Source organism: Trachemys scripta, chromosome 20 (genome assembly GCF_013100865.1).
Source record: "Trachemys scripta elegans isolate TJP31775 chromosome 20, CAS_Tse_1.0, whole genome shotgun sequence".
Classification (NCBI taxonomy): Eukaryota; Metazoa; Chordata; order Testudines; family Emydidae; genus Trachemys; species Trachemys scripta.
In genome coordinates this window covers 16,621,543-16,635,201 of record NC_048317.1, presented here as the reverse complement: position 1 = coordinate 16,635,201, position 13,659 = coordinate 16,621,543, and the positions used below count along the sequence as shown (strand labels likewise).

General features: G+C 49.1%; 1 long non-coding RNA gene across 1 annotated transcript in view; it reads right to left on the bottom strand.

Moving 5' to 3' along the window:
- Positions 1-453: 453 nt before the first annotated feature.
- LOC117868322 overlaps positions 454-13,659 on the bottom strand; it is a 29,463-nt gene continuing 16,257 nt past the window's right edge. The window contains exons 4-5 of the long non-coding RNA XR_004643605.1: positions 7,439-7,570; positions 454-1,182 (exon numbers count right to left, since the gene is read on the bottom strand). This is a non-coding gene — a long non-coding RNA (uncharacterized LOC117868322). The remainder of the gene's footprint in view (positions 1,183-7,438; positions 7,571-13,659) is intronic.

The window sequence follows — 13,659 nt, the reverse complement described above, 5'->3', positions numbered from 1 at the left end:
CCAATCTATTGAAGAAAGCATATGGCATTCAAAGTTCTGATGCAAATCAGAGCCAGTGTCCTTTCTGCATCTTCTGAAATCGGTGTGGATCCCTCCACACCCAGTTTCAATTCAGACCATGCACTGGTTGATGGGCACTTCAGAGCTAAACTAGCCAGATCGAGCCAGCCTGGTTGGCTAATTAGGTGGTTAAAATAGACAAGTCACCTGGTTCTTGAACCTAGCAGGGCAGAAATGGTCACTCAGTCTCCTGTGGCTAGACTGACATAAAGGATCCATCTGTCTATCTATTGTTCTGTCCACAGCATACGCACAGAGAAGTTAGATAAAGACGTTACTCTTGCTAGAAGGTTGCAATGTAACATGATTTATTCCTTAAAATTCACAATGATCAGACACAAGAACCCCCCAAAAAGAGAGACACAGCTGACTGCTCCCCCTAGCCTGCGAGCAAGGCCAGGAAACCCCCTGAAATTTAAAGTGATAGCTTGTCATTTTTCTACACAGTTTTCAATACAGCAAATCTACAAACTGAGCTGTACTAGGACAAATATGTGTGAAAAGTATATTTGAACCTCAATTATTCACTCAAAGCAAATTGCAAATTGTGCGAATTGTGCATGTGATTGTAACGTTAGTTATATAAATCATCCAATCATGGAAGAGAAGCTAAACCATGTGACTTATTTAACTAAGCAATGCAGCAAGGATGTTCAGATTCTAATATTGAATATTCACAGCAGACTGTGAGCTCTTGGTAGAAGGGAAACATTCACAAAGAAATCCATGGATAATGTCAAGTAACAAGATGTGAGACATTTGGAAATATGTGCGTCAGCATTTTCCAAACAGAAAATGAGGCAAAGTTTGACTAATTAAGTATCAGCTCCCAATTATCTACTTGGATCTAGCCATAACGGAGATTGCCAGACATTCTTCGTGCAGGCATGCAGAGTGTGTGTAATGCTACAAACTGGCACGTATTAGCACAAGAAATCCAGGGGAAATTAGTCCCGGTGAGAGAAGCTAGAGTGACCCTCCAGGAGACTGTTGTCCTCTAGTCATGGAACAAGCAACAACGTTGTAGGGTTCCTCACACTGTGCCATCTGATGGGAATGGATCGTCTTTATGAGAGAGCACCATCTCCTCGGCTTTGTCAGTCCTTAGCCCTGGGCCTGAAACTGCCAACACAGAGAGTAATTAATGCCAATGCCTTAGTGGTGGAGGGTTATTCTGTGGGCACCTGCCCAGTGATAAATCACTGTGTGACCACTTCACATAGGCCACAACAATGGACCAAGTTGTCCATAGCAGGAAGTTTTGGTTGTTCCTGGCCTGGGCTGGATTGGAAGCAGCAGCCTGGCGATGAAAAGCTCCGTATCCCCTTATTAAATCTTGGAGCCATCCATTATTCCTTGCTCTGCCACTGACTTACTGTGTCCCTTTGGGGAAGTCACTTCTTCTCCTTTTGCCACTGCGTTCTCATCTGAACAATGGAGATAAAGATACCTTCTTCAGAGGGGAGTGGTGAGTCACTAATGTGTGTTCAGCACCTGACACCCTGGGGCCCTCGCCCATGACTAAGGCTCCTATGTGCTATGGTACACATCATCATCATCATCATCTTAAAGCTATTTAATATGATTCATTTATGAGTTTACAAAAACGGTCCTATGCAATGAGTCAGGGCACATGGACAGCAGCCAACCACAAACGGGTAGGTACAACCAACTCTAACTAGGTTCAGAGTGGGGGGAGAACCTCAAAGGACCAATCTTCACAGCACGGCCCCTTAAAGCTCCGTAAAGTCAGGCTTTTTCTGGCCATTGGGGGGAGCTAATTCCAGAGCTGAGCACTCTAGGGCCAAATATGAAATACGGTTCTTGACATGGCCATATAGCCACAGCCAGATTTTCCAGTGCTCAGCACCTATAACTGGAGCAAAATTCTCAGATGAGATTAGTTCCCATTGAGCTAAATTGGAGCCCAGGGAAATTTTCAAAGGTACAAATAGCAGCGAGGCACCTAGGCCCAGATCCCCAAATAGATTTAGGTGCTGGGCTACCGTCCTATTCAGCTGGCAGTCCAGGGAATTGCTTGGATGTATCCAGGATCTCTTGTTTCCATCTTGTTGCCCTCTGCTATGCACTGCTTTGCTGTGCCTGTGGGAACATTCTGTACTATCCTCAGTCAATGCCCATGGAGCTCAGTGACTTGTCGTGAGAAAAGGTTACTTAAATCCACATTAGAGGGCAGCAGGGAAGCTGTCAGGCTGCAGTTTTGCGATCCAAGGAGCCATCAGGCCTTGTAGATGCAGAACGGTGAGCTCTCCATGGTACACGCGGTGCACAGGGGATGCTTCTGCGGTGGGTCTGGAGAGCAGTAGCACCCAGGCTCCTAGTGTCTTTCACACTGAGGCAGGTGGAGCCCAGTTTAAATGCACCGGCCCTAGTTTACTACGTGCCTGATGGAGTTCCCCAAACCTCAGTCTCTGGGCTAAAACAAAATGTACTTGTTTTTTCTTTTCAATGTATAAATGCCAAAGCTCCCCAATCCACCCACTGGGGTGTTACAGGGTGTACCACTTCATTTGGGACAGTGGAGGGCTGTATAGGATGTTTGTTTATTCTTAACATGTTTATTATAGCAGTGCTCAAGGGCCAGCCAAGAATGGCGACCGTGTAGTTCTAGGCACTGAACAAACACAGAGTAGTAGATGGTCCCGGCCATTTCTGTAGCTAGTTTGATGATAATCTCCCCAACTACATGCAAACACTCATCTACATATACTCTTGCACACACATTCCCACTCACACCCATGCACACAGGTACACACCCATCCTTGCACACACTTCTACACACCCATGCAACACACCTACCTTCACACACGTACACTTAGTATCAGATGACAAATGCTAAATAGAGGTTTAGAACTCAATCCCATGCCAGGATTACTTTGCAAACCCTCTGATTGTGCAAGAGTTAGGGGGACTCAGCTTTCCTTTGGGGGCTCCTTTCCGAAATGGGGTTTGATGGCAGGCATAATGTGTATATAAAAGATACTTTCCACACTCTAATGTCATTGGCCTATTTGGAGGGAGCGGCTAAGACAGGGTTAGTGGGTTTTATTCACAAATCCCTGGAAACATCCTGACATTTCTCCAGATCACTGTTCCTGTTGTAACAAGGTGACTTTTCAGGAGTTCTGCAAGTCTGCCTCATGCACAGATGTGCTCAGGGTATCACTAGGACTTCAGCTTCATGGGGCATGCAAATGTACCTAGGGCATCGCCAGAGGTCCATCTCTCACTGACCAATAGAAATGTGTTTCTCACCAGCTCTCATGAACAGGACCCAGGCACTGCTAGGAATTCATTGTCATGGGGATGTTCTGGGTACCACTGGCAGTGCAGCTGCTGTTCTGCCAGGTTGTGGAGCAGCATATAAAGATCTCACTTGTCTGCAATTTTAATTCCTATCTGCCTGTGGGTCTGAACAAGATTCTCTGTGCTGTGGAGCGACTTGCAGCTCTGTGCTCACTAGATTGCTACTTGCTATCAGGGCAATTTGCTTCAAGACAAACCTAGGCACGAGGAACTGCAGCTCCTTGGGTTTTTGTTATGAACAGCTGTTTCTTATTGCGCCGTGTGGCTATATTCTGCGTATAAGATCCTCATGGGCTTAGGATGCTTTGCCTTTTTATGCTTCTGCGAGTCTCTTTAGGGTCTTTATGCATTTCTTAATTGCCTGGCTTGGCCTACCAGCACACCAGGGATCGGCGAAGTGAAAGCATAGAAGTGTTTCCTGCCTTCACATAAAATTAACCTCACCTAGCATGCTGAAGGGAGCAGCATGTCAGTCTGGGGTGTTCTACCCTCGGAGTCGGTACAAAGCCAGGGCCCCGTTACAATGCTCTGGGGCGCGGTGATGCAGGGAGTGGCACCGGTGAGTCAATAGGGGATGCTCCCCGCAGTCAGTCAGGGCAGAAGCCCTGCACGGTGTTAGACGGCGCTGTGCTTTGGAAGTAGCTTAGCACTGAGGGCCTGGTTGCTTGTGCTCATTAAGGTCTCATGCACCAAGAGGCATGCAATTAAATCTGGGACCCATGGTCCCATGGCTCAGGGCAGGCTGGTCTGGGGATTGGTGGAAGGGGCTGGATGAAGCGTGCTGGAAAGGGAAGTGCTGGAGAGTCACTCAGACAGGCCCACTCATGGGGAAGGAGCAGACACGCATGTGGAGGCACCCGGGGGCCCAGTGGAACGGAAGTCCCTGGGGTGGGGAGTCAAGGCTTAGCAGACAGGGGTACAGCGAGTCATGGGAGGGGAGGGAGAGCCCTTCCCTGGTGCTGCCAATAATGGCTGCTCTGGCTCTACATGACAGCCGGTCAGTTTATTCCCCAGCCTGGTTAAGAGCAGTAGCTCAGCTCCCCTCGGTGCACTAACCTCCCCCAGCTGGCCCGCAGGACCCCCTCCCCGCCCCCCCGCCCAGAGCTCTGTGATCGCACTGGGGCAGGTGGGTTGCCTGCGGGAGCCAGACGAAGCAGGGAGCAGAGCTCAGCATCTCTCCACAGGGCTGCCTCGGCCCCAGGCTGCCCCGTGCTGCCAGGCTCCCCACGCAGGCCTGTGCGCACGCTGGCTGCAGCTCTTTGTAACCTGTCATCAGCAGCCTGTTGGGGGTGTGCCTGGCTCTCCGGGAGCCTGCCGGCCCCCGAGGTTGAAAGCTGCTGCTCCTTCCCTTGGAGAGGATCCAGATCCGCAGCATTACAATCGAACTAAATTACTCCAGCAGCTGAACGAGAAGCATTAAGATGAGAGAGAGACTAGGGGTCAGCCCGCTCCCTCCTGGGGTCCTGGGAGGGTCCACTGGCCTGGGAGAGGAGTTAGCGCTCTGAACCAGACTGGGCCCAGTGGCCCAAGGTGGGGGTGACTGAAAGCTGTACTGCCTCGAAAGGGAGCTCCAGGAAGGGCTGCGCCCCAGCAGACACTCCCCCACAGCTCCCCCCACAGCGCATGGGGAGTGTGTGCTGTGCCACTGCTTTGGATGGCGCAGGCTGCTCCCCTCTGCCAGTGCCCCTTCTCCTCCTATGCCCTCCCAGCCTTTTGGGGGAGCTGGGGGATCTACAGAAGGGAGCAATCACTGTCGCTTCTCCTGACTTCCCCCCACCCAGACATCTCTGCTGGGGCCAGATTCCAGCTAGCCCTGATGGCTAGAGAGACAGCACAGTGGAGACCAATGACTGGGGCGCTCACCCATCGCTCAGAGACCCCCTGATCTCCCTTTTTAGAGTTTTCGTTGACATCTGGTCACAGGTCCAGGGGGCGGGCGAGCTTTTGTGCTTGTTCCCCCATTTTTACCTGGGGAACATTTGGAACATAAAGGGCCAGATTTTCCCACCCTGGCCTCTCTTTCTGTGTTTGCAGTTTGTGGGTGCAATTTAGATAATTCCACTGCCTCCATGCCTGGCCACGCTTGCAAACCTCGAAGGGCCCGAAATCACGGGCCACAGTTATCCGTGCCCACAGAATGGAAAGCTCTGGCTTGTGGTGTTGGGGACTCTTCCTGTCATCCCCAAATTGTTCCTTCCTTCCAGAGCCAGGAGCCAGGGCTCAGAAATCTGTCTCGGAAGCTCACTTTTCTCCCCCTCTCCTGCATGCACTTCACAGAGATTTCCAGCAAGCGAGAGGGAGGCCTGCTCACAGGAGAGCCCGTCAGCTAAAATGTGAGAAACCCTAAATGTGAGAATCCCTTTATTCCCAGATCTACCCAAGCTCGCAGCCCTCTCGGCGGAGAGGACTTCGTGAGGTGCTGAGCACCCAGGACTGAGGTCGGACCAGATGATCACAACCGTCTCTTTGTGACAGTGTGAACTGTTGCAGGTGGGGAAGAAAACAACCAAGCTGCCAGCTCCACTTAGCCATGCCTCTGCAAGGCTGCTGGGAGTGGGAGGGACCTGGGGCTTATATAAGCCAGACCCAGCTCAGGAGAGATCGGGAGGCTGAAGGAGTGCCAAGGGGAAAGCTGCTCCAGAAAGGGGCATGAGAGGCAGGGGGAAAGTTGCTGCGTTTGGGGAAAGCTGGGCCCAGACTGGGGGCTGCTTCCCTAGGACTTGCCTGAGAGGTCAGAGAACTTGTGGGGAAATGGGAGGAGATGATGATAAACTAAAAGCTGATACGTCCCTTTGTAGAACTGCTACATTCTCTGGCATCTTTTTTTCTTCCCCCCCCCCCCCACATCCTTTTTGTGGTGCTCAGGTCAACCTGGCCCATCAGGTAGTGGCTTGGTGATACCTGGAGCTGTGGGAATTGGTACTTAACCAGACGGCCAAGACACCTTAGTGTCTCCCTGGAGCTGGTGAGAAATCACCATTCACAACCTTGATATCACTGGGGAAATCAGTCGTTTTTAGTGATCATGGAGAGCAGGGCCAGAGAAACCCTCCAGGACTGACCCAGAGCTCCTTGCTCTGAGTAATGGCTTCTCTGTCCTGGTATCTCTGCAGTGGTATCTCCTCAGCCCCTCCCTTGGGAGCCTATCGCACAACTGAACTGTTCTCAACATTCAGAGCTTTTCAGCAGGACTCCTCCTTCCTCAGCTGCAGGCTCCCATGGTTCCTCATGCCTCCATCTTCTGAGACGGCAAAGAGCAAAGAGCTCTCTTCCTTCAGTTACAGCGTTGCCTTGGGGGCTTCTATAGACTCTGGGACTGAGTCTTCCCTTTTCTAAAGCACATGCATTCAACTCCTGCCAAACCACTGCCACGACGGTGGGGACTAGCCCTTCGGCAGCTCAGCTTCGCTGTGGATAAATCTCTCTCTTTCGCTAACGTATTTGGCAGCCAATGCTAGAATTCTAGAGGGCCAGCCCGGCGGCTTCTTACTTGGGATTTATTCAGTCCTTAATCGGGTAAACCCGTCATTGCAATCAATGAGTAAAGGCTGAGTAATCTCAGCATGAGGACCACAGCAAATAGCTGCCATCGGTGGTGGCATCTCCTCACTCATTTGGTTTGTGTGCATGGTAGAGTTATGGCTGGGTGCAGAGCCGAGCATCCTGCCCTCTGCTCACTGGTGCAAGGCAGGGGCGGCAGGTCCCTGGCCCTCCCTGCCTGATGGGCCATTAGCCAGTGACACCCCCCCCCAATCCACGGCATGAACCAGAGACCCCCAGGGAGCAAAGCATACTTTGGGACCCCTCTCTACCTGGGGCTGTAAGACTCACATCCTTGTGGAGCAGGCACAGAGGGGACCAGTGGGCTCCATGCTGGTCAGTGATCACTGAGTATTTAAGCAAGGGCTCTGCTTTATTCTGTAGCAGTGCATAACAAAAGCTTCACAGCACCCTGCCTGATTCTCTGCCTGAGAAGCTCAGCCCTGAAAAGCACAGTCTCCAATACCACAGGCTGCCCTAGGTTAAAGAGGGATCCCAAGAAAAAACCCACCTGGTGCTCTGGCAAGGTGACCAGGAACACAGTTTTCTCTTCCCCATGAAAAGGTGGTGACCAGGGTATTCTGGGTCCTTCGCTTCTGGATCATGGGTGACAGCTGGTGCTTTGACAAAGAGTAAGATACTCCTCAAGGAAAAAGAACAGGAGGATTTGTGGCACCTTAGAGACCAACACATTTATTTGAGCATAAGCTTTTGTGGGCTACAGCCCACTTCTTCAGAAGCATAGACTGGAACATATCGTGAGGAGATCTGTATACACACAGAACATGAAAAGGTGCAAGTAGCCATATCAGTTCTAAGAGACTAATTAATTAAGATGAGCTATAATCAGCAGGAGGGGAAAAAAACGTTTGTAGTGATAATCAAGATGAGCCATTGCAGACAGTTGACACGAGTTGTGAGGATACTTAACGTGGGGAAATAAATTCAATCTGTGTAATGACTCAGCCATTCAAACCTAAGTTAATGGTATTTAGTTTGCATATTAATTCAAGTTCAGCAGTTTCTCGTTAGAGTCTGTTTTTGAAGCTTTTCTGTTGCAAAATTGCCGCCTTTAAGTCTGTTACTGAGTGACCAGGGAGGTTGAAGTGTTCTCCTACTGGTTTTTGAATGTTAGGATTCCTGATGTCAGATTTGTGTCCATTTGTTCTTTTGCATAGAGACTGTCCGGTTTGGCCAATGTACATGGCAGAGGGGCATTGCTACTTCCACCTTTTCTAAATTTGTTAGTCTCTAAGGTGCCACAAGTACTCCTGTTCTTTTTGCGAATACAGACTAACACGGCTGCTACTCCTAAAGGAAAGTGAGGGATGATGTATGTCAGAGGAGCCCGAGTGAGGTACCAACCTATCACTCAGTTAAAGGCCTGTGGGGCCCACACCCAGAAGGGTGCAGGATGCATTACCTACAGATATTGGCCAGCACTGGTAGAGGGATGCTGTCCCTGGTGGTCTGACTCAGAATGGCAAATCCTATGCACATAGAAACAAACACAATCAGCACTATGGTAAGGACTGAAGCAGAACTAGGATACTGTTAGGAAGTTTATCCTGAGATTTAATCTAAATCTGCTATGCTGCAGTTTGAAACCATTGCCTCTTGTCCTGCCCTCTTTAACAAGAGAGAACAAGAACATAAGAATGGCCGTACTGGGTCAGACCATCTAGCCCAGTATCCTGTCTACATATAGTGGCCAATGCCAGGTGCCCCAGAGGGAGTGAACCTAACAGGTAATGATCAAGTGATCTCTCTCCTGCCATCCATCTCCACCCTCTGACAGACAGAGGCTCGGGACACCATTCCTTACCCATCCTGGCTAATAGCCATTAATGGACTTAACCTCCATGAATTTATCCAGTTCTCTTTTAAATCCTGTTATAGTCCTAGCCTTCACAACCTCCTCAGGCAAGGAGTTCCACAGGTTGACTGTGCGCTGTGTGAAGAAGAACTTCCTTTTATTTGTTGTAAGCCTGCTACCCATTAATTTCATTTGGTGGCCCCTAGTTCTTGTATTATGGGAACAAGTAAATAACTTTTCCTTATTCACTTTCTCCACATCACTCATAATTTTATATACCTCTACCATATCCCCCCTTAGTCTCCTCTTTTCCAAGCTGAAAAGTCCTAGCCTCTTTAATTTCTCCTCATATTCTTTTACTGTGTTTTTTAATTTGGGGTATACATTTAAGTTGGGCCTTTATTATGATGTCTTTGAAGAGTGTTCATGCAGCTTGCAGGGATTTCACTCTAGTCACTGTACCTTTTAATTTCTGTTTAATTAACCCCCTCATTTTTGCATAGTTCCCCTTTCTGTAGTTAAATGCCACAGTGTTGGACTGTTGACGTGTTCTTCCCACCACAGGAATGTTAAAAGTTATTATATTATAATATAGTATATTATGGTCACTATTTCCAAGTGGTCCTGTTATAGTTACCTCTTGGACCAGATCCTGTGCTCCACTCAGGATTAAATCGAGAATTGCCTCTCCCCTTGTGGGTTCCTGTACCAGCTGCTCCAAGAAGCAGTCATTTAAAGTATTGAGAAATTTTGTCTCTGCATTTCGTTCTGAGGTGACATGTTCCCAGTCAATATGGGGATAATTGAAATCCCACACTATTATTGAGTTCTTTATTTTGATAGCCTCTCTAATCTCCCTTAGCATTTCATCATCACTATCACCGTCCTGGTCAGGTGGTTGATAATAGATCCCTAATGTTATATTCTTATTAGAGCATGAAATTACTATCCATAGAGATTCTATGGAACACATGGATTCACTTAAGTTTTTTACTTCATTTGATTTTATATTTTCTTTCACATATAGTGCCACCCCCCCCCCACATGACCTGTTCTGTTTTTCCATCTTTTTTATGGCACCCGTTCAAGTATTTGAAGACCGCTATCATGTCCCCCCTTAATCTCCTCTTTTCCAAGCTAAAGAGACCCAGCTTTTGCTCACACGGCTTGCATTCCATCCCGTTGATCATCTTTGATCATCTTTGTCGCTCGCCTCTGGATCCTTTCTAGTTTCTCCATGTGGGTTCAAGATCAGAATGTCATGTGGGACGGTGTCAAAAGCCTTACTGAAGTCTAGGTATGTTATGTCCACCACATTCCCCCTATCCTCCAAATCAGTTACCTGTCAAAGAAGGAAATCAAGCTGGTTTGGCATGATTTGTTCATGGAAAATCCATGCATGTCACACCGATCAGCTCTGGGGGGCGTGATCACATTCCTGCTGATGAAATTGGTCGAGATGAGGGAAGGCAATAAAAGCCACAAACAGTGTAATAATCCTGGGGGGGAGGGGAGGGGGGCAGAAAGGGAAAGGGCCTTGGTACCATGCAAATATTGTAAAAGGCCATAAAAGCAAAACAAAGCCATAAAGGGGAATTTCAGAGGAGACTGAAAGGTGGGGACCAAAAGGCCTAACTGCCAACAGCAGAATGCCAGAGCAAGGCTAGGCTAGATGAGAGAAGGCTTTGATAGACGGGGGAGAGTGACATTAGATGGAGATAAAATAGCGTGAAAGAGTTTGACGGCGGGGTGGAATGGAGAGAGAGACAGATGCAAGGAGAGAGAATAGGAACAGAGACCAGCAAGCCCCTGTGCTGGGACTCCTGAAGCTGCAGAAACTATAAGTGGCTGAAACCAGGCAGGGGAAGCCCAGGGGGGTGGGGGTGGAGAGGCGGTGGGGGGTTGGTAGGTGGGAGGAAGCGATTCCTTAGTGAACAGCAGAGGACAGGGAGATGGCTGAGGCTTTGGCTTGTCACTCGCTACAGATGGCTGTAGCAGACAGTGGGTTAAGGCACAGCTGGAGGGGGCCTGCATTGCAGACTCAGAGCCTGAACCTCCACCGGCTCGCACTTGTGTACAATGCTCCCATTCTGATCCAGGAGCATTTTCCATTCGCTCTGCACTGCTGTAAATGACACAAGGCAGCGGAAAAGCGGCTTTCAGAAGCGAATCCTTCAAGCCATGGAGGGCATTTGAAATGCGTGTGTCACGCAGACGATGCCATAGAGAGCACGTGAGAACTGGCAGCGCTGAGCCAGGGCAGAAGGGGCTCTGGCAATGCAGCTTCTCAAAAGAGCATGTACCACAGCTGGGCGGCAGTGCCGGGAGTGGGTGCTGCACTCTCTCCTGCTGGTTATAACACATGCCAGGTGCCCAGGTCCATGGTGATGGTGCACGAGACTGATCGAATAACACTTAAGAGGACAGGTGGACACCGCCTGTCATGGGACGTTCCGAACTGGAGGGGAGGGCGTGCTAGAGAACATGCTGTAGAGGGGACAACCCTCCTCTGGCCTCAGAGGAATGGACCAGCAATAATTTAACAGGCCTTTGCCATCCCTAACTTCTAGGCATGAAAGGCCAGATGGTGCTGGAGAGACGCGGGGAAACCCTGGGGCAGTGACGACAACAGACCTTGGGCTACGTCACAAAGAGACGGACGAGAGCATCCTGAGCTCCTGCTGCTGCACGTGTTCGGCACCCAGCGTTCCTCCCCGTGCCCACGTGCTCTTGGGGCTAGTGTACATGAGCAGCGCTACATCGGCACCGCTACATCGGTGCAGCTTCAGCACCGTAGCTCATCATAGAATCATCGAAGATCAGGGTTGGAAGAGACCTCAGGAGGAGATCTAGTCCCACCCGCTTCTCAAAATCCCCTGCCTCTGGTGAAGACGCTCTGTGCTGACAGGAGAGAGCTCTCCCATCGGCATAAAACCACCGCCGTGAGAGGTGGTCACTGTGTCTGCGGGAGAGACAGCGCTGTCCACACTGGCGCTTAGGTCGGTGTAACTGATGCCATTCAAGGGATTGGCTTATTCACACCTCTGAGTGACATAACCTTATTTTACCCCTCTGTGAGCAATAGAGCTGCAAACAGGCTGTCCCTCCAGATCTCTGCTAATTATTAAACATACTTCTGTTAAGCTTAACTAAATGGCATTTGTCAGTGACATGCAGGAAAAGAGTAGTGGGAGAGACTTGCACCTGCACAAATGACTACATGAAAGCACGATTCTAGTGTCTGTTTGCCTTCAGGTGTTTATATCTGACCTGGTTTTCAGGATAGTCAATATGCCCTGCTAGTTCAGGGATCAGGGCCGGCTTGAGCTTTTTTGCCGCCCCAAGAGAAAAAAAAAAACGGGATCGGTGGCACTTCATTCTTTGGTGGCAATTCGGCGGCCGGTCCTTCCTTCCGAGAGGGACTGAGGGACCCGCCATTAGGGTGACCAGATGAGAGGAACAAAATATCGGGACACCAGGTGGGGGGGGGGGTCCGCCAATGGAGCAAAAAAAAAAAAAAAAAGCCGAGTGTTGCCGACGGAGCGAAATATCGGGACAAATTGCGTCCCGACCGGAGATCAGTCGGGACATGGGACAAACACTGAAAAATTGGGACGGTCCCGATTTTATCGGGACGTCTGGTCACCCTACCCACCGCCGAATTGCTGCCGAAGACCTGGATGTGCCGCCCCTTTCCATTGGCCGCCCCAAGCACCTGCTTCCTGCGCTGGTGCCTGGAGCCGGCCCTGTCAGGGATCTGATCCTTTTCACTAGAAAAATAGCTCTCTGAGATACTGCTCGATCCATGTGTCTATCTCTGCCCAATCCATGTGGTGAGCGGTTCAGATTTGTCCGTTACCCAGGAGGTGAGTTTGCCCCTAATGCCAGTTGTCAGTGCCTTCCAACCACTGCAACTTGCTTTATAATGAGTCACCAGTTAACAGTCTTCTAACGAGCTCCAATGCAATCTAGGTCAGGGACTGATCACATACGCTGTACAGGAAACTTGGGGCCATTCAGGAGTCTGGTGTAGCCATGTGGTCGTTTGCATTTACTAATGCTAGCATGTAAATAACTCTTCATTAGGCATGAGGATGAGTTGAGTGAGGATGAGTTACTGCCTTTGCGGCTGCTCTCGTTTGATCAGCGAACAAGTCACATATAAAACCACGTACAGTCAGGAACAGCAAGAGTTAAGGTTCTGACAGCAACACTAATTTGGCACACTGCATGTATGCAGCACTTTCTATGCCCTGTTTTTCTGGGTCAATGTGTAGCTTGATACATCACCATTTAAGTTGTAAAGTGTGTGTCCCAAAAACATGCAGGAAGTGCATCTCGATTGAACCAGTCTTGCTGCTGGAAACTTAACTTTGCATTTCCAAACGGATCACACTTGTGCAGCCTTAACGGTGCATTAATACAGGCTTTGCATTTAATATATGTGTAATATAGTGGGTTACATTTCTAAGACAATTCACTGTTACCTCACATTGATCAGCTAACTCCATACAGCTGGACTGTGCTCTCGTCCCATTACAACCCGGCCAAACAGCCTCATCTTTGTCTGGAACATAGAACGTTGAACCCTTAGACTATGGAACGAAAGAGACCAAATGAAGCTCCAAGTAGAAACCACTAAAGCTAAATGAACCTTCATCCTTTCTTATTGGGGTAAATGTCGCTAACAAACAACAACTTCGGTCTCCAGAGGGAGGGACAACAGAAAATCCTTCCGCACAACTCAAAGTGAATCTTTATAGGTCAATCAGAAAGTGTAATCAGGAGAGATGGCCAGGAAACTTTTCCATTCATTTGTTCAGTTTTGTTAAAAAGATTGAAAAGCTGAAAACTGCAATTGTTTCCTTTTCCAGCAACTGAAAACCAAAAAGCCGGTCCAGAAAACATCTTTGGTT